We start from the raw sequence: 27074 nt of genomic DNA, 5'->3' as shown, positions 1-27074 counted from the left end.
TGGCATCACTTCAGGGTCTGCAGATGCGTCCATGGCTGTCCGGGAATGCTTCCCCACGAGTGCGAGCACTCGCTCCTCCATGTCAGTGATGTCGCTGGAGACTGGTGGCCCCCCATCCGTTCGCCTCTGCACCGACCTCATCGTCGATAGCTTCTTCTGTAAAAGGTGACAGGACGACATGGCATGAGATCATTGCGTGATATCATTGCACATAGTGTCACAGAAACTGATACAAAACATAACCGACAGATGCAATCATGATTATTAGATAATTATCATTCTTTACCTAAAGACGTACACCGTGACCGCAGGCTTTGAGTAAAACATTCCTGGTAAAAGTGCAAGACCTCACATCTGCTGATAGTCACTCATGACTGTTACAAATCAAATTATATAAATACATAAGTACAACGGGGAACAAAGAAATGGCAGACCAATTGAACAAGTACTTTGGTTCGGTATTCACTAAGGAGGACACAAACAACCTTCCAGATATAAAAGGGGTCAGAGGGTCTAGTAAGGAGGAGGAACTGAGGGAAATCTTTATTAGTCAGGAAATTGTGTTGGGGAAATTGATGGGATTGAAGGCCGATAAATCCCCAGGGCCTGATGGACTGCATCCCAGAGTACTTAAGGAGGTGGCCTTGGAAATAGCAGATGCATTGACAGTCTTTTTCCAACATTCCATTGACTCTGGATCAGTTCCTATCGAGTGGAGGGTAGCCAATGTAACCCCACTTTTAAAAAAAGGAGGGAGAGAGAAAACAGGGAATTATAGACCGGTCAGCCTGACCTCAGTAGTGGGTAAAATGATGGAATCAATTATTAAGGATGTCATAGCAGCACATTTGGAAAATGGTGACATGATAGGTCCAAGTCAGCATGGATTTGTGAAAGGGAAATCATGCTTGACAAATCTTCTGGAATTTTTTGAGGATGTTTCCAGTAAAGTGGACAAAGGAGAACCAGTTGATGTGGTATATTTGGACTTTCAGAAGGCTTTTGACAAGGTCCCACAAAGAGATTAATGTGCAAAGTTAAAGCACATGGGATTGGGGGTAGTGTGCTGATGTGGATTGAGAACTGGTCGTCAGACAGGAAGCAAAGAGTAGGAGTAAATGGGTACTTTTCAGAATGGCAGGCAGTGACTAGTGGGGTACCGCAAGGTTCTGTGCTGGGGCCCCAGCTGTTTACATTGTACATTAATGATTTAGACGAGGGGATTAAATGTAGTATCTCCAAATTTGCGGATGACACTAAGTTGGGTGGCAGTGTGAGCTGCGAGGAGGATGCTATGAGGCTGCAGAGTGACTTGGATAGGTTAGGTGAGTGGGCAAATGCATGGCAGATGAAGTATAATGTGGATAAATGTGAGGTTATCCACTTTGGTGGTAAAAACAGAGAGACAGACTATTATCTGAATGGTGACAGATTAGGAAAAGGGAAGGTGCAACGAGACCTGGGTGTCATGGTACATCAGTCATTGAAGGTTGGCATGCAGGTACAGCAGGCGGTTAAGAAAGCAAATGGCATGTTGGCCTTCATAGCGAGGGGATTTGAGTACAGGGGCAGGGAGGTGTTGCTACAGTTGTACAGGGCCTTGGTGAGGCCACACCTGGAGTATTGTGTACAGTTTTGGTCTCCTAACTTGAGGAAGGACATTCTTGCTATTGAGGGAGTGCAGCGAAGATTCACCAGACTGATTCCCGGGATGGTGGGACTGACCTATCAAGAAAGACTGGATCAACTGGGCTTGTATTCACTGGAGTTCAGAAGAATGAGAGGGGACCTCATAGAAACGTTTAAAATTCTGACGGGTTTAGACAGGTTAGATGCAGGAAGAATGTTCCCAATGTTGGGGAAGTCCAGAACCAGGGGTCACAGTCTAAGGATAAGGGGTAAGCCATTTAGGACCGAGATGAGGAGAAACTTCTTCACCCAGAGAGTGGTGAACCTGTGGAATTCTCTACCACAGAAAGTAGTTGAGGCCAATTCACTAAATATATTCAAAAGGGAGTTAGATGAAGTCCTTACTACTCGGGGGATCAAGGAGTATGGCGAGAAAGCAGGAAGGGGGTACTGAAGTTTCATGTTCAGCCATGAACTCATTGAATGGCGGTGCAGGCTAGAAGGGCTGAATGGCCTGCTCCTGCACCTATTTTCTATGTTTCTATGTAAAATCAATGCAATACTTACTCTTGCAGATCCCACAAGGTCGTTCCATCGTTTGCAGCATTGGTTGCCCTCACGCACCTCGTTGTTCGCCGATGAAACCATCTCTGCTACCTCAGTCCATATCCACTGGTAGGCCTTTGGGGTGGGCTTCCCACATCCTCCCTGTGTCAAATCACCCCAGCATAACTTGCCCTCCTACAGGAGGGAGGCATTTGCCTCGTCCGAGAACCTCCTGGCTCTTTTGCAGTTCCAATGTGTTCCTCTCCCACCTCACTGCTCTCTCCAGCGTCAGTCTCCACAGCGTGCTGTGATGCCTCCTCCTCTCTCTCCATTATAGGGCAAATTCGGTCAAATATGTGGCTGGTAACAGCTAATTTTTGTTTGCTTACTTACTGTGAAGCTCTAAAGTCTCCCTCCTTCCTTCCAAAGCAGCCACACCACACCCAGCCTTCTGCGCATGTCATGGTGACCCTTGACCTCCAGAATCACAGGAATCGAGCGTTGCCATGCCGTTGCTAAGGACAGCCACACTTTACGGCAGAAGGTCAAAAAAATTTAACACTACCGCCCATTAAATATTGCTCGCGGTAACACCCATTTTCAAAAATGTAAACTAGGTGTTTTGAAAATGGGCAAGAAGCCGGCGATCTGAAAACCGTTTTTTACTGCCCATGCCGGAAATAACGCCCATTTTTGGGCGATAAGCACAAAAGTGGAGGTTTCAGCTCCATATATCTTATTTCAAAATGTTAAAAAAAAATTAAAAGGGGAACAGTCACTTTATGGTGAGATCATTTAAAGGTTAATTTTTGTTGCTGATAGAGGTTTGCAGATTGACTTGGAGCCAGAATGTTACAAGCAGCTGGCAATCTGCAAACTTCGCTCCCTAATTATCCTGTAACTGACCTTATGAACTATTTAGACTTCTTCCCCTTAGGCTAAAAATCACAAAGGTACTCCAGACCCCAGACTGCCCCTGAACAATGGGCCAGATTTTGCAGTAGAAATAATGATGAGGTCAACAGCGCTCACCTTTATTTACACTGAAATCGGACAGCAACTTCCAACAACCGGACATGCGCAGTTAAACACGGCAATTAGGAAGTTGCTGTCCTATATGCCCTGCTCCTCCAAAAGCTTCCCAAAAACTACATCTCGTCATTTGACTCACTATTCAAATACATTGACGTTGCTGTTCTTATCTCATAGATAACGACTAAACTCGCCAGAAAAAGATAGGGCTTGTTCATTCCAGTCTAAGTACATTTTTATTGGCATGACAAGTTTTAATTACTGTCAAACAAACTCTCTGGCTATGAAAATTAACTTTTACAAGTATGGAGTCTCATTCCTTCAGCTTTTAATTATTGTTGGAGATTGAAAAAAAAAGAATGAAAATGTTTTTCTTTATTTTTTCTTTCTGTCTCTTTTGTCTCTTTTTTTTTATCAATCTTTCATTCCCTCTCTTTATTTTGCTTTCTGTATCTGATTTGACATTAAATTCAATATTCCAACTTGCACTTCCTGGTTCAGAAGCTGTGCTGCTCATTAATGATTCTTCACTCTGATTGGTTAAGGAGATACTCAGTTGTTTGCTCTGTTCACACAGGTCCCAGATGTCTTGTAGACGGCGCTGAAATTATTGGATAGTTTTCTCACAGTAATGCACTGCACAATAGCCCATAGAATGTCTATGAGTAAGTTCAAGTCGAACAGCTGGCTGGCGCCGTTCATTCGTGACTCAGAACAAGGTCCAGTCTATTATGTTTAAAGTAACGATGATGTGTATGGGTGGTTTTAAAGATATTGGGGGAAGAATTGGTATGCATTGTATCAGTGTTTGCTCCCCCCCTCCCTCACCCCCAACCGTAGCCCATTCTAACCTCCCTCCTGGGTATTGGCGAGGCAAGGAAACCTGACATTTGAGACCCACAATGCACAAGCTGCCTGTGGAGCCATGATAGGTGCCAGCAGCTCACACATTTAATGCTAATGAGCCTGAGGCCCAAATTTGGGCTGACCTTGGACCTCTTGGTTCGGGTGCATGGCGAAAATGGGCCCAGATAAAATTCTACTTATTTTTAATACAGTTGAACAGGAGAGGGAGCTCTGTGCTAATCAAAGAAATGTGTTATTGGAGAGATACATTTAAATCAAATTATGTATTTTTAAATCATATTTTAGCTAATTATTCCTTCAATTCTACACAATATCCTTTAAGCTTCTACATTGAGTAAAAGTTTGGTTTACTGTGAGTCCTAGCCATTCATTTTAATCAAAAGTAATTGTTAATTTCAATCAACCTACTGAATAATGCATCACACTTGGGGCAATATATTCAAAGTGAAGAATCTAGAAGACACCTCAAGACACTGACACCAAATGACTTCATTCACATTGTGATTTATTTGGCCTTGCTTAAACAGCTTTGTTTATGCCACTTGATTCAGACCTTTTCTCTGCAAAGATTTGTCAAAGTATTCATAAATCTGTTGCAGAGTCATTGGATTTTAAATATCCCAGGACATTGGGTGGGTTATTAATAAAAACTTTCAGAGACTCCATTAATCTTTCAACATGTTTCGTTCAGTCAAGGAAACATAGGGGATTGTATGATGCTAATGTGTGATGACAGATCCGAAATGCAATATGTTATAAGCTCCACTGCCCAAATGTAGTGAATCCTTCAGCAAACTCCGTCAGACTGTATCATGGTGAGATTACCATGGTCTCACAAATATTTACACATTTTGTTAACCCTCAAGTAAACACCAGCTGAGAAATTAGTTTAGAGCAGTTTTGAAGTGCCTAATGAGTGCATCCCTGCACTTGAAGATGGAAGCACGAGGAATGCAATAAGTTGGTCTTTGGGCCTTATCTACATAATCGCAACCAACTGAAGAATCTAATTTCAGCTGGCCTGCCTCGCTGACAGTGGCCCTCAAGTAAGTTGAGGAAAAGATAACGGAAAAGGACCAATCGCGACTGGGTTACGGGGAGCGGGTGGGTAAGTGGAGCTGAGTCCACGGCCAGATCAGCCATGATCTTGTTGAATGGCGGAGCAGGCTCGATGGCCTACTCCTGTTCCTAATTCTTATGTTCTTATGTTCTTATGACTGGTAGTAGCTAATAGGAGTGCTGCGGAGCCAGGAGGAGCACTCCTGTTCTTCCTGGCTCAGCAACAATATACAAAAATAATTACGCTTACCTTTACGCTGGTGGCCACTGGCTAGTCTGCATTCAGGACCAGCAAACCTGAGCAGAGCAGGCTCGATGCACCCTCCTTTCAAGGCAGCCCAATCTAGTGGAAGGGATCCTAAAACTGGCATTAGGCCTCTGATTAGCCTGTTTTAGGGAGGCACTCCTGAAACCTGTAAAATGGTCCGACACATTCTCGGTTTGGATGTTTTTCATGCGTCCTTGGGACGCTGGACATTGAACCATGGAATTCGGCCTCTTTACACCGACAAAATGGGCTTAATGATGTCCAATTTCTACTCCACCTTATTTAGAGAATTTTAAATACCAGGAAACATCAACATTTGTCAACAAATTCTTCCATAAATAAGCTAAGAAAAGGGTAGATGATTCTGCAATCATAGAATCATGGAAAATTACAGCACAGAAGGAGGTCATTTGGCCCATCGTGCCTGTGCTAGTTCTTCGAAAGAGCAGTCGTATTTAGTCCCACATCCCCACTTTGTGTCCGCAAGTGCCTGTCCAACTCCCTTTTAAAATTATTTATGCAATCAGCTTTCATCACCTGTTTAGGTAGAGTGTTCCAGATCCTGACAGCTGTTTGAGTGAACAAAATCTTCCCTCTAGATCTTTTACTAATGATTTTGAATCTATGACCATTAGTTATTGACCCACTCGCCAGAGCGAATATTATTTCCCATTTACTATATCAAAACCTCACATCATCTTGAAAACCTCTATTAGGTCACTTCTTAACCTTCCCAATTCCAAGGAGAAAAGTCCTAACTTTTCCAACCTCTCCTCATAACTGAAGTCTCTCATCCCTGGTAACATCCTGATGAACCTCCTACGTAACCTTTCTCATGTCATTACATCTTTCCTGAAGTACGGTACCCAGAATTGTCTGCAATACTCCAGCTGAGGCCTAACCAGTGATTTATAAAGTTTTAGCATGATCTCTTTGCTTTTATATTCTATTCCTTTTTTTATAAACCCAAATAGCCCATATGCTTTTTTAACCACCTTACCAACTTGCCGTGCCACCTTTAAGGATATGTGTAAATGGATTTGTGTCTATAGACACAAGACTCCCAAAGCATGCGCTCTACTCGGAACTCCTTCATGGCAAATGAGCCAAAGGTGGGCAGAGGAAACATTACAAGGGCACCCTCAAAGCCTCCCTGATAAAGTGCAACATCCCTACCGACACCTGGGAGTCCCTGGTCAAAGATCGCCCTAAGTGGAGGAAGTGCATCCGGGAGGGTGCTGAGCTCCTCGAGTCTCATCGCCGAGAGCATGCAGAAATCAAGCGCAGGCAGCGGAAAGAGCGTGCGGCAAACCAGTCCCACCCACCCTTTTCCTCAATGACTATCTGTCCCATCTGTGACAGGGACTGTGACTCTTGTATTGGACTGTTCAGCCACCTAAGGACTCATTTTAAGAGTAGAAGCAAGTCTTCCTCGATTCTAAGGGATTGCCTATGATGATGATAGACACCAAGGTCTCTCTGCTCATCTACACTTTTCAAAATCGTTCCACTTGTTGATATATTAAATATTGAATTTAAATCCATGTGATAATTGTCTGTAGATGGGCTGAATGTGTACTTTTATACACAAAGGTGGTTAAATAATACATCATCAGAAATGAAATGTAGTGGGTATGAATCCACCCAAATTTCCATCCATCAAAAGTATTAGGTAGAAAATTGGATGGGCTGCATAACAGGAGCACAATCCTCTGCACCCAATATTCTGATGTACATGTTTCGCATCTGATGCTCTGCACTATGAAGGCAAAGATGGAAAATTTACTCAGCAATTTTTTTTATTACTGAATGGTTGCTATTCAGTGCTGTTCCAATTTTCTTCTTTTATTTCCCCCCTCTTCTCCAGAATATAAGAGCAGGGGGGTTATGCTTCAACTGTATAAAACATTGGTTAGGCCACAGCTGGAGAACTGCATGCAGTTCTGGTCACAATACTCTACCCAATGACCAGGGGACCAACCCTGGTTCAATGAGGAGTGCAGAAGAGCATTCCAGGAACATCACCAGGAGTACCGAAAAATGAGGTACAAACCCGGCGAAGCTGCAACACAGGACTATGTGCATGCTAAGGAGCAGAAGTTGCATGCTATAAACAGAGCTAAGCAATTACAGGAAGGACGTGATTGCACTGGAGAGGGTACAGAGGAGATTTACGAGGATGTTGCCAGGAGTGGAGAATCTTAGCTATGAGGACAGATTGGATAGGCTGGGTTTGTTTTCCTTGGAACAGAGGAGGCTGAAGGGAGACCTCATTGAGGTGTATGAAATTATGAGGGGCCTAGATATAGTGGATAGAAAGGGCCTATTCCCCTTAGCAGAGGGGTCAACAACCAAGGGGCATAAATTTAAAGTAATTGGTAGAAAGTTTAGAGGGGATTTGGGGGGAACTTTCTTCACGCAGAGGGTTGTGGGGATCTGGAACTCACTGCCTGAAAGGGTGGTAGAGGCAGAAACCCTCACCACATTTAAAAAGTACTTGGCTGTGCACCATAACCTGCAGAGTTACGGACCTAGAGCTGGAAAGTGGTATTAGGATGGATAGCCTCTTGTTGGCTGGCACGGCACTATGAGCTGAAATGGCCTCCTTCCGTGCTGTAAACTTCTATAATTTTATGATTCTATTGAAGGCATTGATTCTTGCTGGGCAGAGTTCCACAGGCACTAGCTACACTTTGTTACTCCGCCCAAATAATGATTTCCAAATGTGTAAGCTGAGTCAGTGAGGGGGAAATTTTAACCTGGAGAAGCGAGTGGGTTTGGGTTTGGGTCAGGAAGCTAGCTCCAATCTGCCAACTTATGTGTTTAACTGGAGTGTGTTAGGCTGCTTGCGAGCAATCCACTTGGGACAGGCTGGCTGCCTATTAATGTATGCCAATCACTCAATTGGAGCAACATTTCAACTAATTTTTAAATTTAACATCACATCCACGGGTTTCTTGAAACTTGCCAGTGAAAGCAAGGTGAGAGTACAATGGCAAGTGAGGGGGCTGAATCACACTCATGGAAATGGTTTCCTAATCTGAGGAAGGATCTTCTTGCTATTGAGTGAGTGCAGCGAAGGTTCACCAAAATGATTCCCGGGATGGCAGAACTGACGTATGAGGAGAGACTGGATCAGCTGGGCCTGTATTCACTGGAGTTTAGAAGGATGAGAGGGGATCTCATCGAAACATATAAAATTCTGATGGGACTGGACAGGTTAGATGCAGGAAGAATGTTCCCAATGTTGGGGAAGTCCAGAACCAGGGGTCACAGTCTAAGGATAAGAGATAAGCCATTTAGGACTGAGATGAGGAGAAACTTGTTCACTCAGAGAGTTGTTAACCTGTGGAATTCCCTACCGCAGAGAGTTGTTGAGGCCAGTTCGTTAGATATATTCAAGAGGTAGTTAGATATGGCCTTTACGACTAAAGGGATCAAGGGATATGGAGAGAAAGCAGGAAAATGGTACTGAGGTGAATGATAAGCCATAATCTTATTGAATGGTGGTGCAGGCTCGAACGGCCGAATGGCCTACTCCTGCACCTATTTTCTATGTTTCTATGTTTCTATGAAATGTTGCACTACATACTCAGTTCTTACAACTGTATTCTTATCTACTAGTGGGAAAGAGTTTATTCACAATACTCTACCCAATGACCAGGGGACCCAGGGGACCAACTCTGGTTCAATGAGGAGTGCAGAAGAGCATTCCATGAACATCACCAGGAGTACCGAAAAATGAGGTACAAACCCGGCGAAGCTGCAATACAGGACTATGTGCATGCTAAGCAGCAGAAGTTGCATGCTATAAACAGAGCTAAGCAATCCCACAATCAATGGATCAGATCAAAGCTCTGCAGTTCTGCCACATCCAGTCATGAATGGTGATGGACAATTAAAACAAGTAACGGGAGGAGGAGGCTCCATGAATATCACCATCCTCAATGATGGTACACAAGTGTAAAAGATAAAGCTGACCATCTTCAGCCAGAATTGCTGAATGGATGATTCATATAGGCCTCCTCCTGAGGCCCTCACCATCACAGAAGCTAGTCTTCAGCCAATTCGATTCACTCCATGTGATACCAAGAAGCAGTTGAGCGCATTGGATACAGCAAAGGCTATGGGCCCCGACAACATCCCAGCTGTCATGCTGAAGACTTGTGCTCCAGAACTAGCCACGCCTCGAGCCAAGCCATTCCAGTACAGCAACAACACCGGCAGCTACCCGACAATGTGGAAAATTGCACAGGTATGACCTGTCCACAAAATGCAGGCCAAATTCAATCCAGCCAATTAGCGCCCCATCAGTCTACTCTCAATCATCAGCAAAGTGATGGAAGGTGTCATTGACAATGCTATCAAGCAGCAGTTAGTCATTAATAACCTGCTCACTGATGCTCAGTTTGGGTTCTGCCAGGACCACGCGGCTCCAGACTTCATTACAGCCTTGGTCCAAACATGGATAAAAGAGCTGAATTCCAGAGGTGAGGTGAGAGTGACTGCCCTTGACATCAAGACAGCATTTGACTAAGTGTGGCATCAAGGAGCCCTAGTAATATTGAAGTCATTGTGAATCGGGGAAAACTCTCCACTGGCTGAAGTCATACGCAGCACAAAGGAAGATGGTTGTGGTTGTTGGAGGTCAATCATCCCAACCCCAGGACATCGCTTCAGGAGTTCCTCAAGGCATTGTCCTAGGTCCAATCATCTTCAGCTGCTTCATCAATGACCTCTCCATCCTAAGGTCAGAAGTAGGGATGTTTGGTGATGATTGCACAGTGTTTGGTTGCATTCGCATCTCCTCAGAAAATGAAGCAGTCCATGCCCGCATGCAGCAAGATCTGGAATACATTCAGGCTTGGGCTGATAAGTGGCAAGTAACATTCACACCACACAAGTACCAGGCAATGACCATCTCCAACAAACGAGAGTCTAACCATCTCTCTTTGATATTCAACGGCATTACCATTGCCAAATCTCCCACCATCAACATCCTGGGGCTCACTATTGACCAAAAACTTAACTGGACCAGCCACATAAATACTGTGGCTACAAGAGCAGGTCAGAGGCTGGATATTCTGCGGCGAGTGTCTCACCTCCTGACACCCCAAAGCCTTTCCACCATCTACAAGGCACAAGTCAGGAGTTTGATGAAATACTCTCCAATTGCCTGGATAATTGCAGTTCCAACAACACTCAAGAAGTTCGATGCCATCCAGGACAAAGCAGCCTACTTGATTGGCACCCCATCCACCGCCTTCAACATTCACAACCGATGTACCGTGGCTGCAGTGTGTACCATCTATAAGATGCACTTCAGCAACTCGCCATGGCTTCTTCGCTAGCACCTCCCAAACCCGTGACCTCTACCACCTAGAAGGGCAAGGGCAGCAGAAGCATGGGAACATCATCACTTGCAAGTTCCCCTCCAAGTTACACACCATCCTGACTTGGAAATATATTGCCGTTCCTTCATCGTCGCTGGATCAAAATCCTGGAACTCCCTCCCTAACAGCACTGTGGGAGTACCTTCACCACAAGGACTGCACCGGTTCAAGAAGACTACTCACAACCACCTTCTCAATGGCAATTAGGGATGGGCATTAAATGCTGGCCTTGCTAGCGACGCTCACATCCCGAAACAAATTAAAAGAAAATACTTTTGCTGAGAGTTTACTTTGTTCTTTTTGGAGGTTTTCTGAATCACAGCATGATGGGTGTTACTTTGGCTGCCTTAGATCTTAGATGGGACCTCGGATGAGGATCAATATGACCAGCACTAGAACCACCAGCACCAACAGCAACTTGCTCTTGAGAGACCATTAGCTGGACATCAGGGAGGGCACCAGAAGTAGCTGCCTGATGTCGAGAGACCAGCAGCTGGGCAGCAGAGGGGAGAGCAGCAGAGGTGTGCAGCTCGCAGGAGACACTGACCGTGACACAGGGTGTACAGGCAGAGGCTGAGTTACCGTCACGTATCAGCACAGCAGAGTTTCAGGAGGCTCAGATTGTCGCGTCAGATGGTGGCAGACATCTGCACCCTGATAGAAGACCTGTTCCCTGCTACACCTGGTGGCCACGGGTTACCAGTGGCTGTCAAAGTTACCACTGCCCTCAACCTTTTGGCTTCGGGATCCTGCTGGGACTCTGCCAGAGACATATCCAGATCTCCCAGTCGGTGGCCCACAAATACATAAGACAGGTTGTTTGCCAGGGCAGGCAATTATGTGAACTTCGCCTGTGATGATGCCTGTCAAAATGAGTGGGTACTTGGGTTTGCATCTCTGGCTGGCTTCCCACAATGCAGGACACCATTGACTGCAGATATGTGCCAATCCGTGCTTCCCTAGATCAATCAAGAGTATTTATGAACTGCAAGGGCTTCCACTCCATCAATATGTAGCTGGTGTACAACCACAAAAATATATTTCTGCACAAGATTTCCGTGGAGCTGCCATACTGCATTTGTCCTATGGCAGTCCTAGCTCCCTGACATCATTGAACCTGGAAACACATTTAAGGGGTGGCTGCTTGGAGACAAGGGATACCCACTTCAAACTTGGCTGATGACACCCATCAAAAACCCGACCAAGAAAACTCAATAGCGCTACAATGAATGCCTTATGACTCGCAGATGTGTGATCGAACAACCTGACGATGTGCTTTAGGTACCTAGACAAATCACAACAGCTAGGGTTTCCAGAAAGGTCGTGGTCTTATAACACTCCTGTGAAGCACCTTGGGATGTTTTACTACATTAAAGGCACTATATAAATGCAAGTTGTTGTTGGTGTGCTGCGCTCTGCACCACGTTGCTCAGCAGCGAGATTTGGTCCTGCAGGAAGAATAAGGCTCAGAGTTCAGATCCTCTTTAGATGATTCCGAGGAGCAGGAGGAGGAAGATGAGGTGGAGGATGGTGATGAGGGCAATGCACCACCAGTTACTCTCACTGCTGCCTGGGATGGCAGGGATGCCATTATTAATGCAAGGTTCGCTTAGGTTGCACCAGTGGGCCCATGTCAGAAGCACATGCAATGGCCACTCTTCCTGCCCCACCTCCCATGCCACTGTAACAAAGCAGTCCTGCAAACAACCAATCACTCCTTGCACGATCTCTCATTGTTCCCCGTCAATTCATGTCTTCCCATTCTTCATCAAACAAATTAAAAGACTACTTAGCAGCCAGCAACCAAGAATGGGTACGATGGGGAAGTGATGCAAAAGAATGACATTTATGTAATTGAACTAAAGAACAGAAACTTCACAACATAATGTTTTCTCATACACCCATGTGCATACCCTTGTGCAACTACAAAGCTTTACTCTTGTTTTTCTACTGCTCTTACATGGGACAATCCTTGTGGATTCAGCAGAGGTAAGCTGCTTATATCCCTGCTCTGACTGATGCGATGCTCTTGGTTGACATCCTCTGGGTTTTGTACCCTATGAGGGCCTCACTAAAAACTACTTCACCTGCACCTTTGTGTTGTGTATGTAAATAAACAGACTAACTGTGCCTTTTATAGAAACACTCAAAATGGCATCCAAAGCCAGCATGTTTACAGCAGGTGTGAATAGCCCCTGCAGTGTCCTAATGTCTGTCTAGTGAGGGTTCGTGTGACCAACAAATAGAGTATGAACACAACATGGTGCAGGGGCAGACTCAGCCATTGGGACACGAGGCAGCATATCAGGTAATGACTGAGGTGGGGCGGGGGGTGCAAACGGGTGAGAAGCGGAAGCGTTTGGAGTGGTGTCCAAACTTCCATGTTCCGTTTCGCCATCATCCCCCTCATGGCTCTGATGATGTAAATCATATGACCGAGTACTGTATGATATGTCGGTTGCTGATATTTAATTGTGTCACCACGTAGCTGGGAGGTCCCTGTCTCCGCATCTCGGACAGCCAAGGATGGCGAAACACCACTAATCTCCAATGCCTCCTCCTCTCCACTTGTGAGCTGTGAGGTTTGTGGATGCCCACCTCTGGTTCTCTCCTTCTCACTTCTCCTGCAACAGGGGAAAGAACAGACCTATGAGCAAGTGTAATAGATGCAGGGCATTTGGGTGTCTATCAGGGAGAAGCATGAAATTGCTTAAGGACGAGGGTAAGTGATGGATAGATGGAGATGTGAGGAAGTACATAGAAAGAGAAGGATGCCTATGCATGCAAGGTTAGTGGGTGTGAGGAGCGATGTGATAAGTAGGCTTGAGAAGACAGAGTGAGGGGATGGGGTGATGTGCACAGCAAGATGTAGGTGAATGTGTAAGTGTACTCAGCTTTCCTGCCCAAGGTAGGTCATTAAAGCACTTCCTGCACTGAATCCAGGATCGTCGGACAATGCTCTTGTTGCTAACGTCCTGGGCCACCTCCAGCTATGCCTTCTTTTATCTGCAGCATGTTTCTTCCTCTTGTTGCTGGTGAAGAGTATCTCTCTCCAGCTCCTCATAGCCCCCAGCAGCACATCACTAAAGCAGGGCACAGCCTTTGAGCACCTTGATTCCATAGTGATAATTTTTCCTCTGTTGCTTCCAACACCAAAGGTCCAAATTTGATCAGAGCCAAGTTCCACCCATTTACCGTTGAAAAGACCACTAAGATCCTGATGGTACTTTGGATGGAAGTTTTGTGAAAAAAGAAGAAAAAAAGCATCCAGTGGAAAAAATGGGCATTGCACGGCGATTCAGGTGGGATTCTGGGCAGCAAATGCAATCCTGGAGAAAGTTATGCTGCAGCTGGAGTTGGGCCCAGGGAGGGGGAAACGCACACCAAAAAAATTTTCAAAAAAGAAAATACAAAACATCACAAAACCTTCAGAGGATCCTTTCAAACAAAATCGCTGCAAAAGAAATAAAGAAAACAGTCTCACTTACCTTTTCTTGCAGGTCTTCATACCTACCGTCCAGGTAAGACCTGCTTCCACACGGCGGTCTTTTCTCCTGCAGGAGCGGAGGACCGGTTGGATAAATCTCAGGCGGAAGGGGGCGGGAGCAGGCACACCAACGGACGCTCCCCAGCGGTCCTTCCAAACTGCCGGCGTGAGGGACTCACCAATCTCGCACGGAGGGGAGAGCGCCGAAAAAACGGGGAGACCACCGAGAAGCCCCAAGTGCCTGAAAATTCTATCTTTGGATTGACCCTTTAAATACTGGAGTGGGTTATGTGGGTCCTCATCACGCCCACTGCCGCGCCATCGACGGCACACCTGGAAGTAAAATGCTAATGAGCTGGCTGCGTTAAAAGTCACAGACACTCTGTACTGCATTTGCACATTAATTGCCCACACGCACTGAACGTACTTCCAGGATTCGCATGCGATATCAGACCCATCCACTCCCAATGCGTCTCTAAGTTAATATCAGACCCCGAGTATTAGCTAGTTATCTGATCATGGGGGGAAGGTTGGCATCACCAACTGTACCTTATCTGACATCCACACACCTGCACTTACTAGTGGAGGTCACTGAATAGCAATGAGGAGTCAGAACCTGTTTGACTATTTTTTCTCTCTCTAGCCCAGGCTGTGTTGGGGTTAATTGTAGCAGTATTACATCCACTCCAGCTAGGATGAGCTAACTTAGCATGGATTTGTATTAAACTTGTGACCTTCCTGGCTCAGTTCCACACAAGGCTTACCAACTGAGTTATTCGAGGAACTTATTTTCTATGAAATGATGCTACAAAGTCCAATATCTTCCATTGTCTACCCTTTATGTAGCTCATTCATATTCATAGCTAGCTGCTCAGAGGATGTCAATTGTGGGTGGTCGCCTCAGGATAAATGGAGAATGATGTAAGACTAACTCACAGACAGCAACAAATATAGCTCAGACCTTATCTCTGCAGGAAAGCTGGTATGTCTCAATGTAATACATAAAAAGCAGCTGCTGACTGCATTCTTTCTAGTCTGAAAACCCATATCTGTTTTTCTATTCCTTTCCAAAATGTACTTTATTTCCCTATTAAAGGTAACCATTATTTGGTACTACCATCGACAACCTAACAAATTCCAGCTTAATATTACCATTGTTACCAACAATAGAATATTGAACTGTATAGCCAAAACAGTAGAATATAAGTCAGAGAATGTCATGTTCAAACTGTTCAGTGTTCTGGTCAGACCATTCCTTGAGTACGGTATCCAACCTCGAGGACTGAGACACAAAAGAGACAGTCAAGCATTGAAGGCAGTGCAGAAAAGAGGCACAACGCTGATCCTAGTCTTAGAGGTCTAAGTTATGAGGAAAAACTCGAGAAACCTGGTCTTTTCAGCTTTGAAAGGAAGTATCTGAAGTGTGATATTATTCAGGTACATACGATAGTGAATGGTATGGAAAAAGTAAATCCACAAAATTACTTTAAATTAAATTGCAAGAGCAGGACAAGAAGTCACAGGTTCAAACTAGTAAAAGGAAAATTTAGGACTGATATCAGGAAGTTCTTCTTTACCTATAGAGTGATGAACATATGGATTGGAGTCCTGGTTAGAGCATTGGAGACAAAACCCTGAAATCATTTGAGAATCAGTTGGATGCTGTAGTGAGTGGATTTCAGGGTCATTCTTGATGGATGAACTAAGATAGTTCAAGTTGCCTTTTTCTCATATTTATTTATCGTGTGATCTTGTGAACACTGTAAATGTAAATAGCTGCTCTGGCCCTTATTGGTGGTAGAGGTCATCTGGCTGGGAGGTGCTATTGAAGTTAGCTTGGTGAGTTGCTGCAGTGCATTCTGTAGATGTTACACTTGCAAGTGTATAGTTTTGGTCCCCATGTTACAAAAAGGAGATAGAGGCATTGGAGAAGGAGCAAAAGAGATTTACAAGGATGATACCAAAACTGAGAGGATATACTTATCAGGAAAGAGTGAACAAGTGGGGGCTCTTTTCTCTAGAAAGGAGAAGGCTGAGGGGTGACTTAATAGAGGTATTTAAAATTATGAAGGGGTTTGCCAGGGTTGATGTAGAGAAAATGTTTCCACTTGTGGGGGAATCCAAAACTAGGAGCTATAAATATAAGATAGTCATTAATAAATCCAATGGGGAATTCAGGAGAAACTTCTTTACCCAGAGAATAGTTAGAATGTAGAATTTGTTAACAATGGAGTAGTTGAGGTGAATATTATAGATGAATTTAAGGGGAAGCTTGATAAATATATGAAAGAAAAAGGAATAGAAGGATATGCTGATGGGGTGAGATGTGGAGCATAAACTCTGGCATAAACATGTTGGGTCAAATGGCCTGTTTCTGTGCTGTAAATTCTATGTAATATATACATATTGCTATTGGTGGTGGAGGGAGTGGATAATGCGCCAGATTTTGATGAAAATGCACAAATTGGCCAGCAATTTGTAGTGAGGAAGAGATACCCCATGAATTGAGAATCGCCACAAGTTGCTGATCGATTTGTGCTACTCAGCTGTTGACTTCATAAAAACAGCATCTTGCCCTTAGCCACCATGTAATATTTCATGAAGTTGCTGCATTTGCACATTAATTGCCCATTAAATGCGTCATAGAAAGTTAAGTCTAGTAATTAACAGTGTAAGTGCCCTTTTAACGATGTGAGTATTGTTAATGACTGCCAATCAACCTCTCTTGCCCAGAAAGTGAACAATTATTTGTGGAGTCTCATGCCTTCAGGTTGTGAATTGCTTCAGTAGATGTTTTCCTTACTTTTCCTTTCTGTCTTTTTCTCTCATTCTTAATCCAATCAGGTAAAGGAGAGGGTAGATGAGAGTACTGTGCTTGATGTTGTGTATAAGGACTTTTAAAAGGCATTTAATAAAGTATCACTTAATAGACTGGTCAGCAAAATTGAATCCCATGGGATTAAAGGAGCAGTGGCTGTGTGAATACTGAATTGGCTAGGGGACAGAAAGCAGAGAGGTATGGTGAATGGTTGTTTTTCAGGCTGGAGGGAAGTATTCATCAGTTCTAGGGAAAATGCTGCAATTCATTGTTAAGGAAGTGGTATCAGGGCATTTAGAAAATCATAGCAGGATTAGGCCGAGTCAACATGGTTTTATGAAAGGGAAATCATGTTTGAAAAATGTATTAGAGTTTTTTGAGGATGGAACTAGCAGGGTAGATAAAGGGGAACCAGTGAATGTAATATATTTGGATTTCCAAAAGGCATTTGATAAGGTGCCACATACAAGGTTTTTACATAAGATAAGGGATCATGGGATTGGAGATAATGTATTCGCATGGATAGAGGATTGGTTAACAGAGAGAAAACAAAGAGTAAGGATAAACAGGTCTTTTTCAGGTTGGCAGGTTGTAACTAGTTGGATGCCGCAAGGATCAGTACTGGGGCCTCAGCTATTTACAATCTATATTAATGACCTGGATGAAGGGACCAGGTGTAATGTATCCAAGTTGCTGCCGAAACAAAGCTAGGTGGGACAGTAAGCTGTGAGGAGAACACAAAGCATCTGCAAAGGGATATAGATAGACTAAGTGGGCCCGAAATTTAGTACCGCTGGAAAGCTGGTGCTCCCCCCCACCTTTTTTGGGCCATTAGCACTAACAATTTTTCATGGCTGGGCCACCCCATATTCAGCTCCAAAAGTGAACAAATAGGTTTCAGTGCTAATAAACCCTTCCAAAGTGGATTTTTCAGCAGTGTGGTTGTCTTACTTTGAGCGTCATCACCACTGAGAAATTCGGCATGCAGGTAAGAGTTTCAAATGAGCAAGCTGCCCCCTGGCCTTTTAAAGGCCAGGGTTTGCAGCAAGGCCCTGAGAGGGCAAAGGAGTTTGGAAGGCGTTTGGAATGAGGTTGGAAGGATGGTTGGTGTAAGAGCCAACAGGTTTACTGATATGAAGCTGGAAACACTGATGGATAGTGTGGAGGACAGAAGAATAATATTATTTCCTGACGTGGGGAGACCTGGCCGACCGCCAGTACAAAATGCGTGGAGGGAGATTGCAGGGAAGGTGTCAGGCACCTCTATATGTGTGACGACGCACCCTCCCAGGAGGGTGCTGGCCAGTCTGCACCCGGCCCTTCCAGGGTGGTGATGGGTTGATGCTTCCTAGCTCTGGGGTGACGGGGATCCTTCTCCTCCTGCGCCTCCTCCTCTTTCTCTTCCTCAGGTGTTACTGCTGGCTCGACCTCCAGCGGCTGTCCCCTCATGATGGACAAGTTGTGCAACATGCAGCAGACCATGACAATTATGGAGACCCATTGAGGAGCGTACTGCAAGGTACCACCAGAGCGGTCCAGGCATCGGAACCTCTGCTTAAGGATGCCTATGCACTGCTCGATGATTCACCTGGTGGCACAATGAGCGTCATTGTGCGTATGTACGCTCTGGCGCTGTCCTGGGGTTCTGCAGAGGAGTGAGCAGCTGAGTGGACAGGGGATATCCCTTGTCCCCATGCAGCGAACCGTAATCCTGATTCGGGCCAGTGAAGATGGCAGGCACATTAGTTTGGCACAGAATGAATGAATCATGGCTGGCCGCTGCCTGTCTGCATGGTGCTGACACTAATGCCTTCTCCTGCGTGCCACCCTGCTTCTGACCAGGTGCACCAGGTGTCGCCCTTCCAACACTCCTCCCATCCTCAGGATGAACCCTGCCAAGTAGTTCTCTGCAGTCCACAGGACTCCACTAAAGAATTAGACCTGAAAGTTGTACAAAAGTCTGTGAAAACCTCTGAACAGCACTCAACAGGTTTAATGGAGCTAAAACAATTAATAAAACTATATGAAAAGCTAAATACTCCTTCGGAGATGGTGAATTTCGGCCCCAGTGAGTGGGCGGTAAGGTGGCAGATGGAGTATAGTGTAGGGAAATGTTATTCACTTTGGTAGGAAGAATAGCAAAAAAAATATTTTTTAAATGGTTAGAAACTTTTAAATGTTGGTGTTTAGAGAGATTTGGGTGTCCTTTTGCAAGAAACACGGAAAGCTAGCATGCAGGTACAGCAAACAATAAGGAAGGCAAATGGCATGTTGTCCTTTATTGCACGGGGGTTGGAGTATAAGAGTAAGGAAGTCTTGTTAGAATTGTACAGACCTTTGTGAGACTGCACCTGCAGTACTGTGCAGTTTTGGTCTCCTTATCTAAGGAATAATATACTTGCCTTGGAGGTGGTGCAATGAAGGTTCACTAGATTTTTCCTGGGATGAGAGGGCTGTCCTATGATGAGAGATTATGTAGAATGGGTCTATACTTTCTGGAGTTCAGAAGAATGAGAGGTGATCTTATTGAAACCTACAAGATTCTGAAGGGGATTGACAGGGTACATGCTGAGAGGTTGTTTCCACTGGCTGGAATGTCTAGGACTCGAGGGCATAGTCTCAGGATAAGGGGTAGGCCATTTAATGCAGAGATGAAGAGGAATTTCTTCACTCAGAGGGTTGTGAATCTTTGGAATTCTCTGCCCTAGAGGGCTGTGGATGCTGAGTCTCTGAATATATTCAAGGCTGAGACAGATAGATTTTTGGAGCCTAGGGGTATCAAGGGGTGTGGAAATCGGGCGGGAAAGTGAAGTTGAGGTCGATAATCAGCCATGATCTTATTGAATGGTGGAGCAGGCTTGAGGGGCGTATGGCCTACTCCTGCTCCTATTTCTTATACAGGGGTGTTCGCCAGGGTTTGGTAATAGGATTACTGCTCTTTTAGATATATATTCATTATCTGGACTTGGGTATGCAGGGTATAATTTCAAAGTTTGCAGTTGACACGAAATTCAGAAATGTAATATGCACTGAGGAGGATAATAACTGACTTCAGGAGGACATAGCTAGACTGCTGAAATGGGCAGACAAATAGCAGATGAAATTTAACATAGAAAAGTGTGTAGGAAGAATGAGTAGAGACAATATAAATTAAATGGTACAATTTTAAAAGGGGTGCGTGAATAGAGAGACCTAGGGCTGGCAGGACAAGTTGAGAAAGCTATTAAAAATGCATAAGGGATCTATGGCTTTATAAATAGAGGCATAGGGGCCGAAATTCACTCCGCCCGAAACGGGGCACACCTACCACTTTTTGGCGGTCATTACTACCACAATGGTTGCGGCGGCCATTAGAGCAAAATTCAGTATTTTTAAAAAGATGGCGCCCAGCGGTATTTGTTGGCAGGAATCGGCAGTTTGCAATGGTCGGGGTACGGAGTGGCGTTTCGACCGCGAAATTCACCTACTGCTGATTTGCTGCCAATGCGTCAGCTGCTCCCTAACCGTCTTAAAGGGCAGGGTTTGCAGCTAGGCCCTGAGCAGGGAAGCCATTTGAGTGGAGGCCATGGCAAATGCACCAGTAGCAAGGAGGGCCAGCAGATATTCCGTGCTGAACTGGAGACACTCATGGAGGCTGTGGAGAAAAGGAGGTACGTCCTGTACCCCGAAACAGGCAGACCGACTCTCGATCTGTTCATGACTGCTTGGAGAGAGATTGCTGAGGAGTTCTCCGGGACCTCCATTAATGACCGCACCCCGAGTCAATGCCGCAAAAGAATGCATGACATCATTCTTCCGATGAAAGTGAGTACATGTTCCACCAACTCCTGACCTTCCATCTGCGAACCTCTCCTTCATCCTTCTCTTATTGCCCACCTTCACTATATATTCACTGAAGCAGCAATTGATTGTTGAGGTCTGTGTGTATATATTTGTGCGTTCTCGCAATGGAGGTTCCCTTTCATGTCACAGTTGCAGCTGCATGTCAGGGACACAAACTTGTGCACTCATTTCTGATGCCTCATGACACTGCTACTCAGCAAACCTTCTTTGTGTTGCAGGCCAAGGTTGCTCACAACCGAATGGAGCAAAAGAGGACTGGTGGTGGCGAGGCTGACATACAGCAGCTCACTCCACTGGAAGAAAGGGTCCAGATGCTAGTGGGCACACATGCTGCCTTCCCTGTGGAGTCCAGTAGTGCCAATCCCGCTGTGGGCAGCATGGGTAAGTGAAAGCTTTTTTTTAATGCTATCTCTCTGAAAGTGCTAGCGCCTACTGTGCGTTTCCTTATGAAAGTGTGGAAGTTGTAGCCTGCATGCATCAATTCCCTACCTCCCCCTCATGGCAGCTCTTGTGCTATTTATGCTTGCAGATGAGAGGCCGAGTGTGAGCCAAAACGAAGGACATAGCACTGATGCAAGTGGGATGGCAAGCCGGGATGACAGCCTTGAGGGCACTGGCAGCCGAAGACAGGGAGAGGCTCACGATGATATTGGGAGGCCAAGCCAGGAAGACAGCCATGAGGGCAGTGGCAGCCATGGCCTTGCCGAAACCCTAGAGGCCATTGGGAGCGTGAGCCTGGACGACACTCTGGAGGCCAGTGCATATGTTGGTGCGATATCCGATGAGACAGAGGAAGAGGAGGCTACTGCTGGCAGCATCGCGTCACTGCTTTCTACAGTCACACCCGCCAGCTCAGATACTGGGAGTATGCGGTCCGATCAGTTAGAGAGATCAGAGAGGTCTGCACTGGGTGTTACACCGAGGCCTAGCGGGCTGCAGCATGGTGAGGGGCAAAGGGAACCTTGGATGCCATCTTTCTGGGGGGAGAGTGCGCACGTGAGTTCTGCTGAAGAGGACTCGGACGAGCCCATCGATGTTGGAACTTATGAAAGAAGGGTGGAGGCCATGCATTCCCAGATGTTGGGGGCAGTGGCAGGGGTGCCGGACAGGCTGTTGGAAGTGGTCAGGAGCGTGGAGGAGTCCGCCTCCCGCATTGTGGACAGCTCTGCGCGCACCATGGAGCCCATCATTGCCAGTGTGCAGACGATGGTGGACTCCCAGAGTAACTGTGCGGATCCAGCTGTGATGCAGCAACTCATTGGGGATGTGGCAGCTGCCATTACAGCACAGGCACAAGGAAACAAGCATATGAGTTCTGCTTTGGAGAGGGTGGCCATGGCCCTGGAAGCTCAGAATGCTCTTGTGCCCTCTGGCCAACGGGCCACGGAGCGGCTTACTGCTGTCCTCTCTGTTAGCATTGAGACTGTGGCTGCTCTCATGCAGTCTCAGCTGGATGCCACGCGAGACCTCAGTGTTCCCATCACGGCTGGGTCCACCAAGGTCCATGAGGGACCTTCCGGTGTCGCACCACATCACCGATCTGTGCTCCCTCAGATTGGTGCCGATGGTGATGTGCTGCCCCCGGGGAGTGGCACAGCCTCCTCGGACCAGGATGATGATGATGATGTGCTCTCTCAGGATCACACCCCATACCTTTTCACTCCGCCATTGCCGAGAAGCATAGACTCGCCCGAGCCAAGGCCGACTGAATCTTCCGAGGAGGGGGCTGACCAGTCTCCAGCGGCCCTTCCAGGGCCAGAGCTGGTCGAGAGTGTGCTCGAAGGACATCTGTAGCTTCTACACATGAAAGACAGCAGCCTTCCCAGACCCAGGATGCAGCCACAGAGGAGACACTGCGGCATAATAGCAGAATACATTTGCGTAAGAGGGGTTATGAGATGCACAAGGGTGAGAAATGATTATAGGGCGAGATTTTACACTTTTGTGCAGATCGCCCAAAAATGGGCGTTATTTCGAGCATAGATGGTAAAAATGGGTTTTCAGATCGCCGGCTTCTCGTTCATTCTCAAAGCACCTAGTCAACATTTTTTAAATTGGGCGTTACCACGAGCAATGTGAAATCGGCGTTGGCGTTAAATCTCTCTGATCTTCTGTAAAGTGTTGCCGTGCTTAGCAATGGCATGGCAATGCTCGATTCCCGTGATTCAGGAGGTCAAGGGTCATCATGACGTGCAGAAGAGGAGACAGAGAGAGAGGGAGCTGAGAAGGACTGAAGCCGTGTGTGGGTGTGGTGTGGCTGCTTTGGGAGGAAGGAGGGAGAGTTTAGAGAAAATAGGGAAACAAAAATTAGCTGTTATCAGCCACATATTTGCCTGAATTTGGCTTATAATGGAGGGAGAGGAGCTGACGCTGGCGAGAGCAATGAGGTGGGAGAGGAGCACATTGGAGGGCGCAAAAGAGCGAGGAGGTTCTTGGACGAGGCAAATGTCTCCCTCCTGCAGGAGGTCGAGTTACGTTGGGGTGATTTGACACAGGGAAGGTGTGGGAAGCCCATCCCAAAGGCCTACCAGAAGATATGGACTGAAATAGCAGAGGTGGTCTCGTCGGTGACCAATGAGGTGCGTAAGGGCAACTGATGCCGCAAATGATGGAACGACCTTGTGGGATCTGCAAAAGTAAGTATTACATTTATTTACATGTACTTATGTATTTATATAATTTGATTTGTAACAGTCATGAGTGACTATCAGCAGATGTGAGGTCTTTCACTTTTACTCACATAGTACAGGCGGAGCATTACACCGAGCTCTCCTGCCATGACTTAACCCTTCGATATACTTAAATTGGCAACAACAGTGCTAAAAGTTACTCACTGATATAGAAGAGAAAAAAGAAAAACTACTCGCCAAACACTTACCCCCTTGGCTGTGACGTCACCTTTCTATTTCTCTCTACTTCTTCTTTTTTGCTTTCCCCCTGTAGCTGCACCGTCTAGCCTTTTGTAGGCCTCTCGCCGACCCCGGACTCACATCTCTCCGACGCATCTTCCGACGCCTCTCATGGCCTTTTGTCGGCCTCTCGCCGACCCCGGACTCACCCTCACTTGAAGAGGATCTGGTGTTGAAACAGGAAAGCATTTAATTATTAAAGGTCCAAGTGTAAAAAAAAATTAATTTAACATTTTTAAAAACATTTCCAAAAGAGAAAAGTTGTACATTTGCTTACCCACGTGAATTTTCCCAGCACCTTGGTTCTGCTGTTTTTTAATATACTTACAGTGAAAATGGATTGCCTTTTGCCACTTGAAAAACTGTATCTCAGTGCCCCTTTGGAACAGTAGAAATACACTGTAAAATCAATCAGATTATTTTCCAATATGTCATAATGCTTCAGCACACTTTCCACACTCATTGCATGCAGTAAATTCTTTCCAGTATATAAAACAATCAGTATATTGGCAGTAATAAACGTTGCTTCAAGCATGACTTATAACTCCAGTGGTGTAAGGAGCTTGAAATACTGGAAATTTGAAGAGTTCCCAAACAATTGGTTCAATTCGTGTATTTTACTGATGTGCTAAACCTACGCTGGAAAATATGACCTGCTATTAATACCAATTTCCTTCTTGGCACTACACTAATGCAGAAATTGCTCATATTCACCAAATACAACTGTAGTTGTTTAGGTTATTGGTGTCATTTCTAAACCACTGCCATCCATGTGGCGAAATACTCCCACAATGCAGTTTTTTTTTATTCGTTCATGGGATGTAGGTTTTTTGCTGCAGTCCATGGGGTGAAGGTACTCTCATAGTGCTGTTCGGGAGGAGGTTCCAGGATTTTGAGCCAGCGACGATGAAGGAACTGTTGTGTATGTATAACATAAGTATACTCCCTGTACACTCAATGTGCAGTTACATAAGACTACTGGATGTACCTTCACACTGTATACACTATGCTTGTGCCATCAGAGGGTGCAACTGGTGGAGGCCGAGGGGTCACCTGTACATGACAGGTAACCAGGTATAACAGGGAGCTCACCATGCTGTACTCTCACTCAGGAGCTGTAATAAATGGACTAAGGTCACCACAGTTCAAGTACAATACCTTACCTCGTGGAGTCATTACTAGAGTGCTTATTGACATAACAGGGACAGCAATATATTTCCAAGTCAGGTTGGTGTTAGATTTGAAGGGGAACTTGCAGGTGATGGTGTTCCCATATGCTATGTAATGACGTGTGTATCGTCCCAGTACCTTAAATGTATTGTAAGTACTATGCCACATCACAGAGGGTGCTGCTGTGGGAAACCCTGGTAGTACCTGTAACAAAGGCTATATAAGGCAGACCACCACACCTGGGAGGCACTCTGGAGCTGAACAATAAAGGACGAAGGTCACAGCAGTTAGACTTACACCAGACCGTGTGGAGTCAGTGATTTGTGTGCTACATACATCACACATTGGCAACGAGGAAGCGGATGAACTCCACGCAACCATGGCTACTCTGGACTCGCTAAGGGATTTTACCGTGGGCAATGATTGGGAGGCCTTTACGGAAAGGCTCGAGTACTACTTCACAGCAAATGACCTGACGGAGGACACATACGCAATGAGAGAGAAGCGTAAGGCGATATTGCTCTCCAGTTGTGGAGATGAGGTTTACTGTCTCGTCAGGAATTTGCTGGCACCTGGGAGCGCCAGGGACAAGTCATACGAGGAGCTGACTGAACTCATTCGTGACCAGTTGAAACCGAAGGAGAGCATCCTCACGGCCAAATACAAATTTTACCATCACTGCAGACCCGAGGGCCAGGATGTCACCAAATATGCTGCGGACCTCAGGAGACTCGCGGCGCCGTGTGATTTTGGGGCACACCTTGACGAGGCTTTGCGGGACGTTTTCGTTGTGGGGATTGGCCACGAGGGCCTCCTTCATAAGTTGCTAGCCACGGAACCCACAGTCACTCTGACAAAGGCCATCACCATCAGCCGGGCATATATGACCTCGACTTGCAGTGCCAAGCAAATGATCCACACAGTCTCGAACCCGGCAGGCACTGTCCACAGGATAGCGCCCACCACGGACAAAACTGCAGAACGTGGCTCTGCCCAAGGCAGAGCGTACGGACCTCGGGGTCCTGGAACTCAGAGTCCGCTGAGGGGGACCAATCAAGCAGCACCATGCTGACGCTGTGGAGGAAGCCATGGGGCTCACCGGTGCAGGTTTGCGGAGTATACGTGCAATACCTGCCACGTTAAAGGCCACCTTCAGCGTATGTGTAAAAGAAATCGGACTCACCATGTGGCTGAGGAGATGGGGGATGATCCACTGTTCAGCGAGGAGCAGGTAGAAGAAGATGAGGTGCTTGGACTGTATACGTGCACCGACGATTCGCCCCCAGTGATAAGTGAAGTAAAAATCAACGGAGTCCCTGTGAGTATGGAAGTGGACACGGGCTCGGGTCCGTCGTTGATGAGTCGGAGAACTTTTGATAAACTGTGGATTAACCCAGCTGCACGACCCAAGCTGGTCCCGGTCACGGCGAAGCTGCGTACCTACACCAGGGAACTAATACCTGTTCTCGGCAGAGCGATGGTGCAGGTATCCCACCGGGATGAGACGCACGCTTTACCTTTGTGGGTCGTTGCAGGCGATGGGCCGACACTCCTCAGCCGGAGGTGGATGGGGAAGGTCCGTGGGAGCTGGGAAGACTTCATTCCTCCACAGGCTGCTGCTCCCCGGGGTGCTGCCGTGCCCCGGGTCCCCAGAGAGCAGCGCCGACCGAGCTGGAGCTGCAGCCTCAATCCACCCACAGGCAAGTCCCAGGCCCGGACCTCACACAGAGACCCTGCAGCCTTAATCCCCACAGGCAAGTCCCAGGCCCGGATCTCACACAGAGACCCTGCAGTCCCAGCCCCCACAGGCAAGCAGCCCTGCACAGGGGGGGGGGGGGTGGGGGTTGAGCCGGCGGGGCACTGCAGGCGGGATGCTGAGGGATCCAGGGGCCGACGGTTCGGAAGGGCCCCGCAGAGGAAGAGGCCGTTGGGCAGGCCCCGCAGAGGAGGCGGCAGCCATGTCAGCCACAGGGGAGGCCGCTACGGAGGCCGCGGGGGACGCAGCAAGTGCGGCCGCTGGAGAGGCCACGACGGCCGCAGGGGAGGCGGCAAG

General features: G+C 46.4%; 1 long non-coding RNA gene across 1 annotated transcript; it reads right to left on the bottom strand.

The window, feature by feature from the left end:
• On the bottom strand, positions 1-27074 carry LOC139227506 (uncharacterized). The gene is made up of 3 exons (XR_011587437.1): positions 26205-27074; positions 23821-24250; positions 1-156 (listed from the first exon to the last, which is right to left on the bottom strand). It is a non-coding gene; the product is annotated as an uncharacterized lncRNA (long non-coding RNA).

Source organism: Pristiophorus japonicus, chromosome 1 (assembly GCF_044704955.1).
Source record: "Pristiophorus japonicus isolate sPriJap1 chromosome 1, sPriJap1.hap1, whole genome shotgun sequence".
Lineage (NCBI taxonomy): Eukaryota > Metazoa > Chordata > Chondrichthyes > Pristiophoridae > Pristiophorus > Pristiophorus japonicus.
The sequence above is the reverse complement of the archived record's forward strand: the minus strand, read 5'-3'. Positions and strand labels throughout refer to the sequence as shown.